Source organism: Hirundo rustica (genome assembly GCF_015227805.2).
Source record: "Hirundo rustica isolate bHirRus1 chromosome 5 unlocalized genomic scaffold, bHirRus1.pri.v3 SUPER_5_unloc_1, whole genome shotgun sequence".
NCBI lineage: Eukaryota > Metazoa > Chordata > Aves > Passeriformes > Hirundinidae > Hirundo > Hirundo rustica.
Window position 1 is genome coordinate 122,182 of NW_026690175.1, and position 21,772 is coordinate 143,953.

The 21,772-nt window shown below is 44.9% G+C and overlaps 1 long non-coding RNA gene across 1 annotated transcript; it reads left to right on the top strand.

The window, feature by feature from the left end:
- Positions 1-224: 224 nt before the first annotated feature.
- LOC120766100 (uncharacterized) lies at positions 225-21,657 on the top strand. The gene is made up of 4 exons (XR_005704573.2): positions 225-271; positions 10,202-10,406; positions 17,010-17,149; positions 21,398-21,657. It is a non-coding gene; the product is annotated as an uncharacterized LOC120766100 (long non-coding RNA).
- Positions 21,658-21,772: the final 115 nt, after the last annotated feature.

Below are 21,772 nucleotides of genomic sequence, written 5' to 3' on the forward strand. Positions count from 1 at the left end.
GTTTTCCCCTCTCTCCCATGACCGATCCCTGCGTTCGGCGGCAGGAGCGGGAAGTAGGGAGGCTCGCGCGCCGCACGGTACTCACGAGCCCTCACGCGCACCTGCGCGCGGGGCGGGGCTCGGCCACCGCTGACCAATCAGCGCTGCCGGCGCCTCAGCGCATCGCGAGCCGCCGGGGGTTCATAAGGACCGGTCCCTGAGGAGCCCGGGATTTGGGCTTCTGTGGCGGCTGTGTGCGGCTGTGTGGTCTTTCTTAGCTTCTTTTGGTGAGGTAAGAATGTGTTTCAGTTGTCTGGTTGGGAGGCGTTGTATTTACAGTAGGGGTCAAGCATGTCTGATGTGCCGGAGAGCCGGTCCTGGGTGGGTCCAGGTGCAGCTGTGCTTGGGCTGTGAGGGGCTGTTGCTTTCTGTGTGTTTCAGGGCTTGTCTCAGGATCCCAATGGTTTTCCCTGTACACGTTAATATATCATGATTGCTGTAATTGAGTTTTTCTCCTGATCTTTTTGGTGCTGCATTAGTGCTTTTTATGTGTTTTGTGTCAATTTCTAGCCTTGGTTGCTGCTTCCTAGGGAGCTGCTAGAGCCTTTTGCTCCTAGTGGGAGAGAGAATTGCCTTGGGAAGCATTTCTACAAAACAAAACTTCGTTGAGTGTGTGAGTTTTCCTAGGTATGAGTAAGGCTAGTACTCTCGGGGGGAGGCAGTTGTGGTGTGTTGAGAATGGGAGGTATAGGTGTTTTCCTGCTCTTATTTCTGCAGCCTTAAGTCTCTTGTTGTGTGTGACTCTGGCTGGGGTCAGTGCTTGAGACAGGACTTGGAATGCTCTGTTTCCTCTGTAGGACCTGCTGCTGGCCCTGCACGTCTGCTTGGGGTGGGGTTCTGGGTGTATTTTTTGATATTTCAGCCTTTTCCTGGGGGGTAGAAGTTGTAAACTGAAGCCTTTGTACGCAGAGGTGTCAGAGCACTGTGATGTGGTCAAAGCTGGCATGTGTGTGATGCCAGAGTTGTTCCTTAGCCTCTACCTTGGAAGTAAAAGGGTGGGAAAAATCAACCCTTTGTGATGTATCTTGTTTGCTGGTTTATGTAACAAGGTCAATGGTAGAATTTCCGTGAAAGTCACTGTCAAGTGCTTAAGAGTAATTATGGAAAGTAGAGGCAGCTTTTGGGAAACATGAGTTATTTTGTCCAACTTAAGCTTTCCTAACCTTAAGGTACTCAGGCAGCCCTCAGCTCCATGTTTTATGTGTTTGGTTGATGAGTATCTTCCTATTAGACAGTCCCCTCTGTTTAGCAGCTAGCTAATTCAGTTTGTTAAAAGTTTGTTAGGAATTGCTTTGGCCGTGGTAAACTAAAACCTGTCAAGGCTGCTGTATTTAGCTCCTTCATTGCTTGGAGAGTATTCAGAAAATGGATGTCATTTTCCCATCTGTTCTAGGAGAGGCAGGTGAGAGAGTTGGTGTCCTGATGTGCAGTGGAAAAAGTGACCTGGAATTCACTTGTTGTCAGTAACTTCCTTCCCTTTTAAAATAATTTATTAAAGCTCCTGTAGAAGTCACCACTGGGGAATGCAGGAATTTTGTGCTCAGGGAACTGTTGGTGAAAAGATATTTGTGATGATACCCTTACGATGTCTGGAGTGTCCAAAACTGCCCCTGGAGCTCGACTGTGTCGAATAAGGGATGATGAGGGTTTCTTTAGGGAGGGGCAGGGCTGTGGCTTGGCCGCTGGAAGCGAGGAGGGGGCCTGCAGCTGGTGGCACGCAGGAGCTGTCCAAGCTTCCCTCTGCTGCCTGGGTTCTGCTTTTGCTTTGAGCTTCTCTGAGGACTTTTTTGGGCTTTTCTGCACTCATCTGCCGTGCGTTTTCAGCCCTGTGACCCCACATGAGGTGCAGCGGTGTGCGAGGGTGAAGGGAGGGTTAAAAGCAGCAGTGGGAAATGCCCTTTGGAGGTGGCTGCTGCTGTTTCAGCTGCTGAGCGCTGGGCACAGGCAAGAGCTGTGCTGCTGCCCAGGACCAATGGTGGCAGTGGAACCTGTTCTTGTAGGATTTTTTTTTTTTTTTTTTAAATTAACTGGGGTAAAGGATTTTTAATTTCCTGGCCAGCAGGAGCCTTTTTCCCACCTCAATTCTGTTGTGAGTTCTGATGATTTTGCTCTTGAAGCTTTGTGTACAAAGTCCAAGATTTGGTGCTTTTGCCCATCTTGTGTGTGTTTTCTATTCTCAGTGGCTGTTTGAGCTCTAGGGCCCTGGGTTCAAAGGCAAGGAGGTGTCCTCCTTAACAGCTTAGAAATGAATCTGAGTAGGAAAATGTGTTTTACAGATAAACCTCAGGTGGGACGTGTGACAAAGATCACGTGATGCAGCCACAGGGATGGATGGTCCCCACAGTGCCAATGCTGGCCTCCAGCCACCCAGAGACTGGGCACTGCCACCCTGGGTGTGTGTGGGAGCGTGCCAGAGCAGACGCTTTTAATCAAGCCTTTCCTGCCTGTGTAAGTTTGATCTGATCACTGGTGTATTGAATAACAGCGTGTCCTCCAGAAAGATTTCCAGCAGAGTCTGCCTTCTGAGCTGAAGGGCAGAATTCAATTGAAGTGAAAAGGATTTTTCCTGAGGAAAAGGTGCATTTGTAGGCGTTACAAAGTCTTCTGAGTCTTTTTGGCAGGTTTGTCATTTTTAAGGGTAATTTCTAGCCCAGGGAACAGTGATTTCAGTGTCCTGCCCACACCTGGGGGTCGAGTATTGATGTTGCACAAGGAATGTGCTTGACATGGTGTTCCCAAGCTGTGATGGAAACCAAGGCCAAGCAGTCGGGTTTTTCAGGGCAGAAGCTGGTGAATCCATGGATCTCTGTGCTGGCCAAAAAAGTGACCTCTGACTCACCTTGGCTCAGTCTTCTGAGCTTACATCCACTGCAGATTTTGATTTCCCACCGCCCCCCCCCCCCCCTTCCATACACACACTTCTTGCAGCACCGTTTTCCTGATTAATTTCTGTATTTTTCTTCTCTGTTCTTAATCCTGACACAGTTCCTTAGCTGTTCTCTCGTGTGCTCTCTGCCTGAGCTGGGTTACTGAGTGCTCAGCCCCTGGGCTGGCCCTTAAAGGCTGCCAAGAATCCCCCAGCCCTGCTGCTTTCCTCGGCTGCGCCAGGAGGCACTGCACCATCAGCCGGGGCTGGTTTTTACCTTCTTAATTCTCAGAACAATCGGCTGGATAGATTTCTCCTTGATATCACCAGAAAGGCTCCCAAACTAGCTGGCTCCGTCCTGGGAATTATCACTTCCTACACTCAGCCCCTGCAGTGGCTGACTCTGTACAAGAAGAAATAAAGTAGTTTGTTACTTTTGTTGCGAGTATTTCTTCCCTTACTCCGCGCCTTTTCCCCAGTATCTCAGCTTTCCCCATGTCGTGCAAGTTAGAAAAATGCTGCAGAATAGTGCTTTGCAAAATTCAGACAACATTGGCCCAAATTTTTAACATTTGTGTGACAGATGAGCTCAGACATCTCTCTTTGTATTACAATTAGGAAATCTGGAATCAATTTTAGGTATTGTTGTTCGTTTTTTTGAACTCTTGGATGAATTGCTAATAATTAAATTACTAATGTCTAACTTAATAAAAACCACCAGGGAACAGCAGCTACTGACCAACACACCCTTTTTCCTGTCACATGGCATGGCCAGGGAGGAGCTGCTGCAGAGTGGCATTTTTCAGTACCATTTTTCAACCTTGCACATTTTATTAGCTCAAGTAACTGTATAGATGCGATCAGTACAACAATTCTGAAAAACTTAACGTGTCGGTTGATCTTTTTGTTTAGACAACACTGCATGCAATTTAAAATACCTGCAGGTGCTCCCCAGGAATTTTCAATACCTCTTGTGCATCAGGTGAAAAAGAACAGGAGATCATCAGTTTCAGCGCTAAGGGGTGCAGCTTTGATCCAGTCCTGCAGCAGGGGCAGAGAAGCTGAAACATTGCCTGTGCTGAAGCAGGTACACAGGTATTAACAAGGCTGGTCTGAAATACAGCAATCATTTTGCTGACCTTCCTCTTTCATGGGGCAGTTTGTGTTGTCAGTCCTAGGCACTGCTGGAGACCTTTAATCCCCACCCAGAACAAGTGAAGCACTGTGAGGCGCTGTCACCCAGGGCAGGGAGGGCAGATTCCATGATATTTGATGCTGACCCCTGGGTCTCTGCTCCACGGTTGGTCCCTGTCTCACACAGCAGCAGGGCAGGACCCTCCAGTGAGCTGCTCTGCCTTAAAGCTTAAAGCCCCCTTGCTTCAGCTTTGCCTGCTGTTGGAATAAAGGGCTCGCTGTCCTCACTTCTGGCTTTCATGTTCCTGACAGGGGCAGGTTTGAGGAGCTGTGCTCTGCTTGACCTCATGAAGGTCCATAAGGGTGAGCTGGGAATTTGGTTCCCACGTCTAGGTGAGGCTGAGGGACCTTCCCTGGGTGCAGAAAGGAACCTAAGCCAGCACCTCTCTTGGGAATTCTGTCTTCCTCTTGGGATAAATCACTTTGGACCCCTCTTGATCAGCATTCCCTCGCATCTTGGTTTCATCTTTGGAGTCCAAGCCAGTTTGTCTTCGCTGCTAGTGTCATTCAGAAACAAAATGTCAAACTTTGTCTGTAGGTTTGACAAGGTCTCCTTGAAAAAGAGAAAACACAGTTTGAGAGTACTGAATCCTTCCAGCTTGTCTCAAGGCATGCCTTGGAACTGAGACTAGCCCATTGCCACAAAGTGCCCTCGCTGTAAGGATGTCAGTTACTGCCTGCCCGAACTATAGGAGAGATACCATTTAAAGGAATCCTGCTGTGATAGGATCTCTTCAGGCTTGGATTACCAAACCAGACTGCATGGGAAATTGCAGCTGAATTGCTTTCCCTGATTTATGTAATTAATCTGCTTGCTTTTAATTTAGATGTTGTTCCTGTGCCTGCTAAGTCATTAGCACAGGATCAGGCTTGAATTCAAAACTCTGTAAACAGACAATTGGGGGGGGGGGGGGGGGGGGGGTGTTTTTTGGGGTTTTTTTTTGTTTTTTGGGGGGGGGGGGTTGTTGTTGTTTTGGGTTCTTGTTTGTTTTTGGTTTTGTTTTTTGTTTGTTTGGGGTTTTTTTTGCTAGCTGGTCTTTGTCTTCAGCTTTGACCCCGTTGCTAGGCTGGCAAAAACCTTTGGAAAAGGGGAGGAATGCATACAAAAATCACAGAAGATGTGAAGTTGATTGCTTAACAGAGGACCAACTGGATTTGTTTAATTCCTTCTTATCCTATCGATTCAATTATCCCAAAGGTTGTTAAACTGTTAAAAAACGAGAGAGGTTCATATCTGCTGGAGATGCAAATGGGAAGCTGAAAGGAAGCGCAAGCGAGGAAGGAAAGCGTAAGGAGCGGTTTCTGGTGTTACTGTAGCTCGTGTGTGATTCCCTGCCGTGTGCTGAGGGCCGTGTGCCACAAGGCCGATTTGGAAATCAGGTTCTTCCCTTCCCAGCCTGCCGTGGAAGTGGTACCGGTCCAACCTGTCTCGCTGTTGGCAGCAACACGAGCTCTAGAGAAGCTTTCCCCAAATGCGGCAGCCGAAGCACGATGCCACGACGTGTCATCGAAAGCGCAAACACAAGAGACGCTTGTGCCGAGAGCGTGATGCATTTCGGGAGAGGCTCTGAGCCTGAGGGCTGCTCTGGAGCTCAGTGGCGGGACTGTTCCGCTCGGTTCTGTCTTTAGGCTGGCATTGCTCTGAAATGTGCGTGCGTGGGTAAAGGAGGTGCTAGGGCCTGGGCGTGGGAGACTGCAGTCATCCTGTGCGCATTGCTCGTTGTCCCTCCGTCCCTTGTCCTTCTCCTTCTCTTACTCTGTCGTTCCTTTTGCGTTTCTTTTCAAATTCTCCAGGCCTTTTCAGGCTGTTTGAAGTCACGGTTAACAGGATCGGTTTGCCATGTTAAGAGTTTATGATTTATTTGAGGAAGAGGACATTGAGGATAGCCACCGAACAGAAAAATGCTGTCGCATGCCTGCACTTAGCAAAATCCAAGGTCAAACTAGACAGGCAGTGGTGATTATATGCTGCAAGGCACGTGGATTTTTAGATATGGCATCTACTGAATGCAGCTCCTTGAGTCCTCTCTCTTGACAGGCAGAGGCTTGTAGGGGTGATGTGCTCTGCAGGAGTCATCTTGGTTGAACAAAATACGCTGCCCTTGTCCTCTCTGGCACTGAGGTTATCTGTAAGATTTAAAGTGGTGGCATCTGCTCAAAAATACAGAGAGTTGGAGGATTGCCTGCTGGTCTCAGTTAAACCCTTGTAGCTCTGTGTAGAAACTGAGGAAGTTTCAGTCTCTGTAATTCCATGCAGGAGTCAGAACAGGCATGTCTGGAGTTGCTCTTGGCTGCTGTTACTTCAGGTGGATTGCCGTGCCTCTCCTTCATTTTTGGACTCGCCGCGGATCCCTTGGAGCCAACGTTTGTTTCTCAGGTTGCTGCTGGGGCCTCGGTAAGGATCCTGCTTTCAGCCCCCCAGGTCTGTGAGGACAGAAATTAATAAAGCGGGTGACAGTGCAGAAAGTCCTTTTTAGCATGGATGAGACGGAGGGAACAAAGATTCCAGGCACTGCTGAAGAGGACCCTGCTTACATTAGGTCAGTGCAAGAGCAGAACTTTCAAGGCTGAGAACTTCTGATGTTTCTCTGACAGCTCCACTCACTCTATAGCTTAGCACGGGAGCTGAGATGGGTGCAGACACGTGTCACAGGGCAAGCCTTTTATTAATTGTTGCTCCTCATTAGCCTTCTGATAATTATCATGGCTCTGTTCTTGGTGATGTCCATTGTTTTGATTGAGCTTTTTCAGTTTCCCCTGTGTCTATGAAAACAGATGCTGCAAAGAAGATAATAACAAATGTTTTTATTTCACCAGGAGCAAGATGTGTGGGAATGAGTATAAGGGTACAATTGTTACTTAACCGCTGTAGGTTTTGACTATGGAAAACCCAAGAACTCTGCTGAGTGGGAAACAAAAAAAAAAGGCAGCTCTGTTAGCTGTGGATGCCAGAGTTGGTAACTCTGTGGGAAATGTCTTTTTGTTGTGCACAGATTTAATAGGTGGGAAATAGGTGTTATTCCAGGCAACAAAAGGACGTGTGTATATTTTCTGCTTTTTGGCGTAGTGGAGATGATTGTCCTGAGGTAGTAATGCATAGAATGGCTGGTTTCAATTTCGTGTCTCTAGTAAGCTTTAGCAGGTTTTTATTTTCCAATAGAACGGAGCTCTCAAACTGAAGATAATAAAGCAAGATTAATACAATTTTTCTTGTATTCAATAATTTAGATATACCATTTTGTTATTCTAATTGGATATTTCATAGCAATTAGAGAATTGCTGTTATTTATGTCACCATTTGATGGACAGGATGGTGATGACAACACATCTTTGTTAACATTTTGTTGAATCAGTTTAACAATGACAAATATGATTTGTTTTCATGCTTCAAATGTATTAAAGTAAATCCTGGAAAATGGAAATCTTAATTAAGACTGTGGTAAATGTGAAGATTATCTTTCCTAAATTAATGCTAATAAAAAAATAGTGTAGGATGGATAGACCTGTTACTTGGGGATGCAGAAAGTGGAAACTTGTCTTGATCAGTGGATGATGCAAGCCAATTCTTCCTAGATGAGCTTTGTAAGCTATTTTGCTCACCACCTTTGACTCTTTAGACCACCGAAATACTCAGGAAGTGCCATCAAGATGCTTAAAATGCCAGCCACAATGAATTCCTCGTTTCAAAAGTGATTTACTACCGTTTCACCTGAAGCCGCCTGCCTGCTCCTTGCCTGCTCTGGCCTTGCACGGTCCAGAGCCCAAGAACACAGATTAGCTGGAGTGTGCTTGGACAGAACTCTTCATGGAGAAAGAGAGCAGAGCTTTCTGAAGGACGGGTGACCTGGAATAAGATATGTAACAGAAAAGACGTGGTTCTTTTAAAGTGCTCGTGTAACTGTTGTGATTTGATACTGACTCGACTCCAGGCACCCACCAGAGCTGCTCACTCACCCTCCCAGCTACAGCTGGGCAGCGGAGAGGGGGGAAATAAATTCACGGAGGGCTCACGAGTGAGATAAGGACCGGGAGAAACATTTCAAGGGCGAGACAGGTGCAATTGAAAGTTGCAAAGTGAATTAGTTATTCACAGAATCAGAGGAGGATAATGAGAAGTAAAAGAAGCCCTTAAAACACCTTTTCATTGCCAGCCCCTCCCTCCTTTCCACCGACAGCGCAGGCAGACTGGGCGTGGGGGTTTTGGGGCAGTTCAGCCCTGAGATTTTCTTCTGCTGCTCAGGGAGAGGAGTCCTTTCCCTGGGTGGCTGTGGGGTCCCTCCCATGGGAGACAGCTCTCCGTGAACTTCCCCACGTTTTTTCCTATCATCCTGGCCTGGATGTGCAAGGGAAATAACTTCATCCACACGTTGCCTGGGTTGTGCGGAGAAAATCATTCTATCACACACGTGATTCTTTATTAAATTTTTCACATCCTGATTCGGACAAAGCCCAGAGAAACTCATTGGTTCTGTGCTCGTTTGTCCCAGATCTCACACAATTCTTAGTATTTGGTTTCCTCTTGGTCATTGATCCTTTTGCCTTCGGTGCTAATTAGGTTCTTATCCTTAGTTCTCTTATTGATCTTTTCCCAGTCCTTGTCTCTGACACACCAGGGAGGATGTTCGGGCGCTGATGTTTGTTAATGGTTGTTTATTTCTTGTGCCTCCTCTGGGGCTCCCAGGCCACTGAGATGTTAAACTCATCAGGCCTTGCCCAGGGAACAGCCCCTTGAAAATAAACTTCCATTCCCTTCCCCCTGGGCGAAGAGGAACAAAGCCCCGAGCTCAAGTTCGTTTAAACATTTCAGACGGCCTATCACTTTGATGGGGAAGATTGGTGCTAATGTCTTTACAAACAAGTCCAGGGGCGAGGGTCTGGGTGTCGAGGTCTCTGCCAACTTCAAGGAGCAGCTTTGTTACAGACCCTGGACAATTCGCCTCCTGAAACAAACGTGTCCGAACAAGCCTGACTTTCTGAATTTTGGGGGAACGTGACGTGTTAAGGGGCGAATATGTGGTAGGCGGTTCAGGGAGGCTGTGCTTTCCTCGTACGCCAGCCAGTGGGGAAAGGAAGAGGGTAACGTGTGGCTGGGACTTTAAAGAGGAGGCTGTGTCCTCCAGAACCTTGAGAGAGAAACCGCGTGGGTGTGTGCCCCAGTGCGCTCTCTCCCTTCACTGGAATGAAGCTGCAGAACTCCTCTGTTTCCTTTATGGACGCTGTCTTTTCACAGTGTGATTTTCTGCGCAAAACCCGCACCCTGGCGGGAATAAAGTAATGCCTTAATTCTCTAGCACTAAAAAATGCTGTTGGAGAGTTTGGGGTTTGGTTTGGTTTTTTTTCTGTCGTTCCCGTGGCATTTCTGCTCTGGCCAGCATGAGCTTGTGTTGTATTTTGCAAAGGCAGACAGTTCATTTTCCTCTCCATGGCAGGCAATGATATTCCTGCGCTATTGATGTATTTAGCTAAACTTGCAAGAACCTATGTGATGAGTGTTCAAAGTGCCTTGCAATTTTGCGGTAAAACTTCCATTTTTATGGCATATAAAATCATATTTTGCTTGCTAAGTTAGGAGTAATTATTTACTTAGTAAGATTGTCAATTAATTTGAACCAATCAATGGAAAGCCTTCAATTCCAATAGTACAAATGCGATATTTCTAAGGAGTTCTGCATGTCTTATGTGCTTATCTAGAATATTTCTGTAACATCTTTGAAGTTGGTACACGTTGATATTTGATCTCTAAGTGTACACAGTACGATAAAGCAACCACAGACTATGTTTAAGAAAAATCTGCAAGCGATTCTCTCTCGTTTGTTGGTATAGTTGTGGTATTTTTAAGACGCGCATTATTCCTCTAAAAGAAACAACTGATCAAAACACAAAAAGCCCTCCAACTTGTCCAGATCAAGGTGATTTATCCCAATGGGAGGGAGGGAGAGAGTGCATTTTTGTGTCTTCAGGCGAGCAGCTGGAGTACAATCAGCTCCGACAAGAACAGCATTGAGGATGAAGTGCCCAGCCTTAATGATAGGAATTTGCCTCTACAAAGGCAGGTTTTCCTTTTGTCCTGCACGCATTTACTGCTAAGCATTGTCTTCACAGGGCTGCGGTTGGAGCCGTGTCTAGCTCAGCATTTCGGGGTGCAGTTGCGGCAGTCCCTGCTCAGCCTGGCTGTGTGTATGCTGACCTGAACTGGGAAAGCATCTTGCACATCCTGTACCCTGAGCTCTTGAGGTGTTTGCGGGCTCAGAGCCGTGCCAGTCGTTATGGGATAGTCACGTCGGAGCAGTACATAGCAACAGTGCCGGTAAGCACGAAAGCTTCCCGATTGTTCAGCCAGTTCTGAACAGGATGGAGAAATTCCGCCAAGAATGACGATGTTGGGTGTAGGTGATGTGGCACCGCTGCAGCTGCAGCTTACCTGTGCTGGAGGCACTCGACCCCTTGTGCAGGTATTCTCCTGCGCAAGCCCGGTGAAAGCCCTTGAGGTGAACCCAAGAAGCAGCAGTGGGCCTCTCTATTCCACCTCCGATTCCCAAAGAAAGAGGAGGAGCAGTGAGAGAATTAAAAATTAGTTCCTCAAGTTGCAAAATTTCATAAGGTTACTTGAGATCGCTCAGCACTTTTTACTGCCTTGGTGCACCAGTACCTTCCCCTCTGTTCCACCCGGGATGAATGCACAAGGAAGATGAAAGAAGTATTAGCTGCTGATACAGACTATGAAGTGCCTGGCAGACTGGGAAGGCTGGCTTATTCTCGCAGAGAAAATGACAAGCTAGCAGTTCTTTTCATGATCTTTTTACTAGGCTATCGTAAGTATCCATGGTAATACGACTGTATAAATTCTTGCAGAGCCTTCAGTAATCTTGCCTGATGAAAATCCTGGCATACCAAAGGAGGGGTCTGAGAAATTCCCTCTGATGAGATTACAGCAGTATGCACCAAAATCCTAGATTATTCCTTTCCAGAAATGTTGATTCCAGAGGATTATTCGTCTGAAAAAACCCCAACAATATGCATTCGATATGCATCATCGATAAGATAAATATGTGTCTCCTAGAATGTGTTAGGAAAATTAATCCATGAACACCAGAGGTTTATGTCCGAAAAGGAGACAGAGGAGTCCTTTTACTTTATTCGAATAAAGGGTGAGACCATGGGGCATTTCCCCTGGGGTCTCTCAGTTTTTTGGTGGATGCAGAGTCCTTTTTATCCTAATTTCCTGGCCACATTTCCCTCTCTCTTTCCCCATTGGCTGAGGTACTTGAGAGCTACAGACTTCCCAAAATGCCTAAGACTTAAGATTCCCCTTTTAATGTATAAACACCACCCCCCCCCAATTTTTAATTTTTATGGGATTTATGGGTTTTCCCCATTGTTGCTTTCATCTTTCAATATTCAATTTTATTTACTTACAAACAAACTTATGGTTTGTTTGTAAAGGCAAGTATCTTCTTTTCCATTAATCAATCAGTAGAATTCTTCCCATTGTTTCTCTTATCTCTCAGTGCTAGTTTTATCTACCAGCAGACCCAGGGCTTGTTTGTAAAGAAAAAGCTCATTCCTCTCAAATATATATTGCAAGAGATTTTCCTCTAACAAGGTGAATTATTTACCAGTTTTGGGAAACTATCTCTAACAAGGTGAATTATTTACCAGTTTTGGGAAACTATCAGCAAGAGTGGCAGCACGAAAGGAAAAACTACATGAATAGGCTAAACAGATAAGATCAAGGATAAGAAAGCAAGAAACCCTCCCCAGCAACCCTTGGAGCTTAGAAATGTATAAAAAAGACTCTGTGAAAACTGTCTCTTTGTGATGCACAGAGGAGTGGAGCCAGAGTGCCCCACCTGTCTTAGCCGACGCTGTTACCCTGGTTCAGTGTCGATCTGATCTTTGCTTGTGGTCTTTTTACAATTTTATTTTAATTATAGAATAAATTGTCTCTACTAATCAAATTGGTGGATTAATTTATAACAGTAAGTATCCATGGTAACATGACTGTTCATTTAAGCTGCTACATAGCATCAAAATAACAAAAAATACAGATTTAAATTAATGTGATTGACTAGGATGTGCTGCCAGGTGTGCTAAAAAAGATTACTGAACTTGGGACACAGAAAGTCAGAAATGAGTTGGTTTTGACCCTTTTTGCCTGTGCATATCAACTTTTTTTTTTTTTTTAACCTCCCATTGCTCTCAGTTTGTTATTGAAGGATGTAATTATTACTTTTATTTGTATTCACCATGCGCACATCTTATCAAAGGACTATGCTAATTTTAAAAGGTCTTCCATTCCTTTCAAACAGTGAATTTCTGTTTTCTGTGAAGAAATACAAAACTACTCTGCAATGAACAGCTGAATGCAATGACCAACCTGTTTAAACTAAGGACATTTTCATTTTAGGATTGTGCTGGATGATGTCGTTTCTGGGTGCCTTTTGTAAGAGCAGAGAAGCACGTGGGTGACCAGATATCTTTCTTGTAATGAACACACTTCCTCCACTTGTCAACAAGTTTGTTTGCTTGGGTTTTTGTGATATGGCAGGGAAAGATGGCTTCTGTCTAAATGTTATACTTCCATGGGATTTGCCTTCAGATGAGCTTGTGTTAAGGCAGGCAATTATCTACACACTGAAAGCGTGCTTAGCCGGTGCCGGTTTATGTCATTTACGATGAAGAGCGGGAGAATAGGAACACAGGAAGGGTGTAAAGGGTATTTATTTCTTTGCAGGTCCTGTCCATTGTTTCAGGTGATGAAGGGCTTTTAGAGATGACATTGTTCCAAGTCCTATTCTGAAAGCTATTTCTGCTCCTACCTTTGACTTGGCACGGGCTGAAGGAAGGCCCGATTGAAACAGCAGCTTGTGTGTCCCTGCTTTGCAGAAAGGACACCCGGCTGTGAACAGCTCCTGCCTCTACATCGCCTCTCTCGTTTATGGTCGCATCGCATAAAGACACTACCCGCAGAACGCTGGTGCCGTTTTTACCGCAGCTTTCTCACCTTTTTTTCACTTTTCCCTTCCGGTTAGGGTTCGCGGGCCGTGCCCCGCTGTCCCCGGCAATGAAGCTCGGAGCACCAGGCTGTGACGGCGCCTTGGTGGTGGTATTGTTTGTTTGTATTTGTTGCGTGGTTTTGTTTGCTTGTGTGGGGTTTTGTGTTGGATGGGGTGTCTGTTTGGATTCTTTGTTTGTTTCTGTGTGGTGGGGTTTTTTTTATTATTTTTATGCTGAGAAAAAGATGTTCCTGTATCATTTGACCCGCAGCTTGTGGGATGTAACAAGGCAGTGACAAATGTGAGCTGTATATATAGGGCAGTTAAACCAGGTAGAGTCTGTGTCATTGTGAAGAGAGGCAAGCAGCTGAAACTGAGAATAGCTAACGTTTTTCCTTAGAGAGTGCAAAAAATTTAAAAACGCTTGCACATTCTCATCTCAGTTAGGATTCTATATCTGAGTATAGACCTGGCACTTTCTTTTTTTTCTCTCAACGGGAGAGAAATTCCAGCTAAAATTCCACCCAAATAGAGTACGTTTTGCAAAGTGAGTTTTGGCACCAGATTGGTCATCCAGTTACAAAAGGAGACTGAAACTGTTGTCAAGTGGGCAATTTATGTAAGTCCTGGTCTACTTTCTTCAGCAGTCACTTGGTTTTTTTAAGTGGCTGTGTAGAAGATGGAGTGGTTTTTCAGCAGCACAGACTGGAAGTTGAACAAGCGCAATGCTGTCAACGTGCGGTTTATGGAAAGAGATGATGCTTTAATCTCCTCCAGCAGAAGGCAGTTCTGGCTCTGGAGGTTAATACTTGTTATAAACCTGTGGCTAATTTGTTGTTTGGACCCAACAAGGTAGGTTAGCAGGACTAGTTTTTCTTGCAGAACAGCAGGGTGCAATATCTTACCCTGTGAAATTGCTTAGCTAAGGCAAAATGTTAACTTTGTGGGACCGAGTTTTCCGTCATGAGGATTTATTTTTTTTTAAAGAGTTTGTACTCCATTTCGTACATTGGTACTGAAATGAGGGAGCACAGTACTTGCCACAGAGGTGGACAGCTCATGGATTTTTGTTCCTTGCCAGGAGGTGATGCCATCTTTTTTGCATCATGTCCTGGTCCTAGTAGTTTTGGAAGATCTCAGCATGTCTTCAAGGCTAATTGCAAACAAATATGAATTGATGAGTTAAGCTAGGTGAAGGCAATATGTAATCTTTTCTTATTTGATAATGCTGTTAAGAAGAGGAAAGTGCACGGCCATCACCATTATTTCATAATTGTATGTAACTTCTAAACTTGGTCCAAAATCATACGCCTTAATTGAATGCCCATAAAATTACAGAAAGTTCTCGCGGTTTTGTAACAAATGACCTTTTCTGCCTTGTCTAAACTGGACTTTGGTATGGCTTTGAGACACAATGATAAGCCTCAATCATATTTCTGAAAGGACCCCGGGGACAGGCATCAGTGCCCAGTCATTAGGCCATTGACTCTGGGATATAAGACTCATCTCTGCAGCAGTATCAATGAGACCGGTTAAAATTAACTCTTTGCCTTTCAGAGACACTTTTGCCATTGGCATGTGGGAAGCTGAGAAGTAATGCGTTGTGTCCAGAAAATCTGTGGCATTCCTGTGGAACCAAACCCGCCTCCCCTCTGTGTAGCTCTTGGGGGTGCAGATAAGGGGGCTGCTGGGACAAGTACAAGCTGAGCGATTTTGCTGCCTGCTGGGACCATGCCGGGAGGCTGTGGAGTCTAAGCCATGCTTTTTATTTCCCCAGCGGTGTTAGAGTCAATAGCTCCCGCTAAAACAAACACTCCTGTTACCGAGGTAGAAGATCTACCTAAAAGCAAAGCGTGGTACCCTGGTGGCAAAGGTCCGCAAATTGCTGCGGGGAGACAAAATGCTGAGCTGTCGGTCAGCGTTACTGTGTTACTGGTTGCTCCGTCCGGTCCGGCGCTTCCTGGAGTGGCTGCACGAAGTTCCGCGATGGAGCGAGCGGTGGGGCCATTTTTCCCATTGTGCCATGAATATTGCATATTGCATTGGGGTGAGCAAAAGGTTTGCCAACAATTTAACATCATGAGGAGTCATGAGGTGAGCAGCAAAAGCTGCTCTTAATAAATTACTGAAGTAAGGGGTCCCCGGATCATATTCTGCCGCAGTACGGCACAGTTCCTTAATTTCTGAGTGGCCCAAGGGCTCCCATTGTGGATTCCCCCCTCGGGCCGAGTCGCACGGGGGCTACAAAAATTTCTGCTGCAGTATCAAAGTCTCTGTCCTCAAGGGCTTTCTTTTTTTATCCGTTACCAATTGTTATGTATATTTGAAGGGAATAAGTCCTGATCTTTTTCAGGGCCAGTGTCAAAAGGCTCATCATCACCGCTCGAGTTAGAGGCTGCATAAGCGATTAGCGTTCGGCGGCTCCGGGCTCGCTGGTGGGATTGCGGTAGGGCTGTAGGTGGCGACTGGACTCCATCCCTGGCGCTCGTCGGGGAGCGGACGGGGGACGGGGAGCGGGGCCTGGGCAGATCTTGGTTTAGCACGGCCTCGGGGGCCGTCTCCGCGGTAGCCTCACAGGTCGCCTCGCTCCCCCCCCTCCTTTATAACCGTGTCCATTACCCCGCTCCGTGCAGGAAGCATACGTAGCTCTGGTTTGTGGCCAGGCAGCCTAGCCAGGTCGTAGAGTTTTACGCCGACCTTGTCCCAGTAGCGGAGAGTAAAAATAGAAGAAGGGGTGATATCGGGGAACACGCGTGACACCCGTCGTAGGAGCGACTTAAGGTCCCGCTTCTGGATGGGGGATCCGTACTTGCTCAGGAGGCGTAGCATGGCTTCATTAATGTCTCTCTTGTCAGACTTGTCCTGTCACATCGTTTTAGTTCCACCGGCTCACCTGTCACGTCGCAGCGTACAGGCGATTGTGGGCCCAAGCACGGTTCTCTCACGGTCACCATCAGTTCCAGGGGTGTCGTCAATTGCCGTCCTTCTCTGGTCACAGGGAGCCCCAGTTATTGACGATTGATGGAAAGACGGGAAGATGGATTCTGTGATCAGAATTTGATTTTACTCAGGTTCCCCAAAAGCTTATATACTGTTTCAGGAATGTTAATAACTTTCCACTACAATAATTAGGTTAAAAGATCATACATACAACTCATACATTTACAACATGTTAAGTTTGCAGAGCGTTGATCAAATCTTCTCTCTTCCTGTAAGCAGGTTTAATCGCATCTTCTGTAATCTTCAAGGCTCTGTCTGTTCCTGCCATGGCATCTTGCTTATCAAACCAGCCATGCTAATTAAATCTGTCTTACTCTCTGTCTTGTGTATTCCCACACCTGGGCACAGAAAGAATTAAAGGGTTGTGAAAATTAAATAGCAAGATGAGTTTTAAAGAAATAATAGTCAGTCCATTTGGCTCAGAAAAAACCCTTGCATTTCTATCTGTTTTAATGTCATAGTGTGTCGTATTGTCAGTTTCATATGTACCTAAACTGACAAAATTTAAATAGCTTCTGGAAATAGCTAGGAAGAAATCCAGGACATGTATACCAGAAGTAAGGGTTTGAGGAATATCTGTTTCCTTTGGATGAGATGACTGGCTGCACTGGCTTATGAAACAGAATCCTAAATGTTGAAGCCGTTCCCATCAAATGGGTGATGTACATCAGTTGATACCACAGTCAGGTTTAAATACTTCAGTGTTTGCTCACATCACGTGTTCCTGTGCTGCTTGACCTTGCTGGTCATGCCACATGTTAAGATGGTACTTTTAAATGTAATGGGAAGCTGTTCCCAATACTATTCAGGAATTAGAGGAACGTGGAAGTTTTTATCCCACTAGATTAAACCTGATGATGCCTCAGAAGCAGTATGGAATAATTTAATCTGCCTTAATTCTTTTTGTGTCCTAGGGAATGCAAGGATCCTTCAGGCATCTTGCACCGTTCCTGTGGAAGAATATTCAGTGTCTGTGACAGAGGCTTTGTTCCTGTGAATATCTGCAAGGACCCATCTGAAGAGATGAGTAGATGTGTTTTCAGAAGTTCAGCTGGTGAGTAGGCTGGGAGCAAAGGTGCACATCTGAGCGATGCCCTCAAGCACCTGATTTTCAAGGAAACCATTGAGAAAAATCACTTTACAAAGTCAGATTTGTGAAGCTGCTAGAGCCTTTCTAGGACCTGATAGGATAAGATATCAAAGGAAGGTATCAGTTTTTAAAAAGAGATAACTCTTTTCTTATTTATATACAAGAGAGTTACAGACTTTTTTTTTTTTTAATTCAGTCTTTGATAATTAGCTCTAATTTTTCCAAAATAGAACATCTCAGAGTTAAGGCTTCTGGTGTGAGAGTTGGCTTTTTAATTTTGGGGGGAGGTTAATTTGTTTCACATTTAGATCCTTGAAGTACTGACACATATATTGAGTGAATTCTAGTCTTTCTTTATAGCCTTTATGCTTTGTTCATGCACACCTGATTCACTACTCACTTGAAAGTCCATGGAACAACAGTAAGGGTGGAATGCAGAATGCGCAGATCTGTCTTTTTTTGGTCAATAGCTAGCATATTTACTCAAATTCTATGGGAACATTTCATGCATATTGTTTATTCAATGCTGGGGAAATGAGGCGAAAAGGGACCCTCTTGAGACAAGGTTTTGTCACTTGTGTTACGGAAGTACTCTTTCAGGCTTTGCCCTCTGCCCATTTTACTTTTAACGTTGGGTGTGCTGGATGATAGTGTTCTTCAGCAATTTCCTAGCTTTTTATTTGTGTAAGGAATACGGGAATTAACTGTCCCAACTTTATGGCATCCCCCTGCCCGACACACACAAGCTCTCAGGTGTACAGAGCTTTCTAACTTACCTTCCTTTTCTGTTTCTGTGAGAGTCATCTTCTTCTGGCCAATATAAGACATTCTTCTTCCAAGTTTGTGGAGTTACTGGTATTATGGTCTGTGAGTATTGGTAGATCACATAAATGTTACACGAAAACAGCAAATCAAGGTGACGAAACATCACAGCGTATACTGCTGATTTTCTAGTGACACAGTCAACCAGAGCCAGGGCCTGCAAATCTTCAGAACATTAGATTATATGTATAATTGTGCCATTTAATACAGAATATAATGGCTTTGACCTTTGTGCACAGGGATAAACTAATCCTCAGGTTGAAAGTAATTAATTGCCACACTGTGTTTGTAATTGACTAAGCAGCTGCATTGCCTTCAGCATCAAACAGAAGCAACTTGCTAGACTTAATCCCAGACAATTTCAGTTTAACAAATCCTGATTTTTCATGCAGTTACTCAGATTGTAGAGTTTGAAAGATACCATGAAAAATAGGCCTGGCTTTGAAATTTATTTGGGATTGGTAGAGCTGTATCTATGAGAACAAACTCTAGTTGAGAAGATGCTGTCTTTTCACTCCACCATACAGAAGAGTCTATTTCATAATGGACTCCTGGCTTTGGAAGCCTGTGTGTCACAGGCAGAAGAAATAATTTTTATAATACATACTCTTGCTCATGGATGTGTACCTTACAGAAAAGTATTCAATCTGGACAATAGCTAAGAAAGATTTTATGATTTAGTCTGAGGTAAAACACCAACTTTTGAAGCAATTGTAGTTCATAAGCTATTAAGGAGGGAGGAAAAAATACAACAAACAAACCAAAAACACACAAAAACCAACCAAAAGGCAAAAAACCCCATCAAACTCAAGCAGAGGAATTAATAAAAGCTGGATTTTTCTAGTATCTAGCTCCAGATGTAATTAGTATTTCTTTGCTTCCCTAGGAGGAGGCAGTAGCAGTGGCATAATGTTACCTTGTCAGTTTTGTGGTGGAAGGCTTGGTCTGTCAAAGGTTGTCACTGGCCAAAATGGCAAAGGAAAAATCCTGGAGTAATGTAAAAATGTCCTGTCTCTTGTGACTTGTGGGAAGTGTTAGGTCAGACACCACTTTGAAACACGTGTGAGGATGTAGTCCTAGGACAAGAATATTTAGAGATACCTATGGACAATCTTGCCTTTCAAAACCACCACCGCCGCCGTCTTTTGGGTGCCCTTAGTTTGGTTGCTGGGTTTGGTTCAGACACTTTATTTTCCTTTCTTCTGTCTCTGTGTCTTTTGGACAAAGGGTTTTTCACTTGAGTTCATGCTTTTAAAGGACTTTTAAAAAGGGGAGAGGAGTGTGTGCTGCTTCTGGCTCCATTGAGGGGTGCAAACACTGCAGCCTGTTAGAGGAGCACATGGGCTCCCTGCTCACACAAGTTTAGGAAAGAGGGGCAGGAAAATAATGCTGAAGAGGTGGAGATGGCCTTGGACATTGACTGATGAAGAGGAGTGGCTGGAAATGTGCTCTTGGAAGGAGGTGTGCAGTGCCCAAGTGGGTATTTCGGAAGGACCTGCAGCCATGGGTCACCTGTACAAGGACAGGGTCACAGCTGAGCGGTGTCAGCCTGTGGGTCACCTGCTCTAGGACAGGGTCACAGCTGAGCAGTGACAGCCTGTGGGTCACCTGTACAAGGACAGGGACAAAGCTGAGCAGTGACAGCCTGTGGGTCACCTGCTCTAGGACAGGGACACAGCTGAGCAGTGACAGCCTGTGGGGCACCTGTACAAGGACAGGGACACAGCTGAGCAGTGACAGCCTGTGGGTCACCTGTACAAGGACAGGGACACAGCTGAGCAGTGACAGCCTGTGGGTCACCTGCTCTAGGACAGGGACACAGCTGAGCAGTGACAGCCTGTGGGGCACCTGTAGAAGGACAGGGACACAGCTGAGCAGTGACAGCCTGTGGGTCACCTGTACAAGGACAGGGACACATCTGAGCAGTGACAGCCTGTGGGTCACCTGCTCTAGGACAGGGACACATCTGAGCAGTGACAGCCTGTGGGTCACCTGCTCTAGGACAGGGACACAGCTGAGCAGTGACAGCCTGTGGGTCACCTGTACAAGGACAGGGACACAGCTGAGCAGTGACAGCCTGTGGGTCACCTGGACAAGGACAGGGACACAGCTGAGCAGTGACAGCCTGTGGGTCACCTGCTCTAGGACAGGGACACAGCTGAGCAGTGACAGCCTGTGGGTCACCTGTACAAGGACAGGGACACAGCTGAGCAGTGACAGCCTGTGGGTCACCTGCATGAGGACAAAAAGAAAAAAGCCTCAGCCTGTGTGTGTGCATCTGCACACACATATGTCTGCATACACAGACACACCCATGTACATACAAACATACCTATAAATAGATGATCTGTGTGTGTACACCTCATCCATAAGAACTGGTTACAATCCTGGCTGTTGAACTGTTGTTGACTGATGGCACATTGAAAGTCAACGCTGTTGTTCAATCTGTAGTTTATTTGTTAATGACATGCCCTGTTTCACAGGAACAGGCAATCAATAGTGAACAGGTTCTGCTTTAACCACACCAGGACATTCTTTAGAAAAAGTCCCTACTATCTTTCTCCAACAGTGATCCATATAGGGTGCTACTAAAAAGAAAAGAGCTCTGAGTGAACAAATATGAAATACTACTGACTTAAGTCTTTTTTGCTCTTCTTCTCTCAGGACAGCCTTTGTTATCTGGTCTATAAAAGAGTATGCAGGACTATTCATTTATAAATCATTGTTTTTATCATTTGCTTTTATTTTTTCCAGCGCAGATCTGGTGCGTTTTTTTCCTTCCTTTGTATATACCTTAAGCAATTGTCCTATAGCTTTATTAATTCAATTAATAGTTTTTGCTGCCTATCTCCTGTGAATTATGTTGATGACATAGGTTACCTGATTTCATGCTCTACAGTCAGAGCAAATTCTGGACATGTAAATTATATTTAATTAGCATTATTTCTGTCCTCTTCATTACACAGTTTGCAATACTGTTCGTTGCTTGACCCGTGGTATCTTTTGTCCTCAGGCTGCACATCCAGAAGCCACCCAAACCCTCATTTTTTCTGAACATGATTCAGCTTGAAAGATTTTTCTTAAACCTAGATTACTAGTAAATAAAACTCTGTTTTGCCACATATTAAAAAGCACCTTGGCCAAGAATATAACATTATTCCTTGAATGAAATGACAGCAAATAATGTAACAAGATTTTGCACCCTGAGAGTCACCTGCCTTCCCCACTCAGAGACTTTATATTCCCACTCAGGGATTGTTATAGCTAAGAGATCTAGGATTTAGACAAGAGAACAGTAATAGAGCTAAGTTCTAACTGTAATGCTGATTTTCTACTGTCGCTATTTCCTCACCCATAAAAGACCCTTGGAATGACTTTTCTGTTCCCCAGGACCACTTGTAGGAGTAAACTTCACTATTGGTGATGAGAGTTAAATGTGAAGAAAAAAAGCTGGATAAGTATTACGCTGTTAAACTTGCTGCCACAAGACTGTACTGTTAAAGAGTGATACAGGGATGATGAGAAATCTGGGATAAGCTTAGCCATGGAGACTTTGTTCCATTTCATCTACTAGGCTTTTTTTTTTTTTTTTAAGGAAAACGGAATATCTTATGAAAAAATACCAAGTCATTCTCTCTGACATTTGTATTGACAAGTTGCCAAGACAGGTTACCTAATTTTATACAATGTGAATATTCCTATTTTCATTACTGTGTTTATTCATTACAGTAAGACTGAGCATGAATTTCCTTACAGAAACATGAC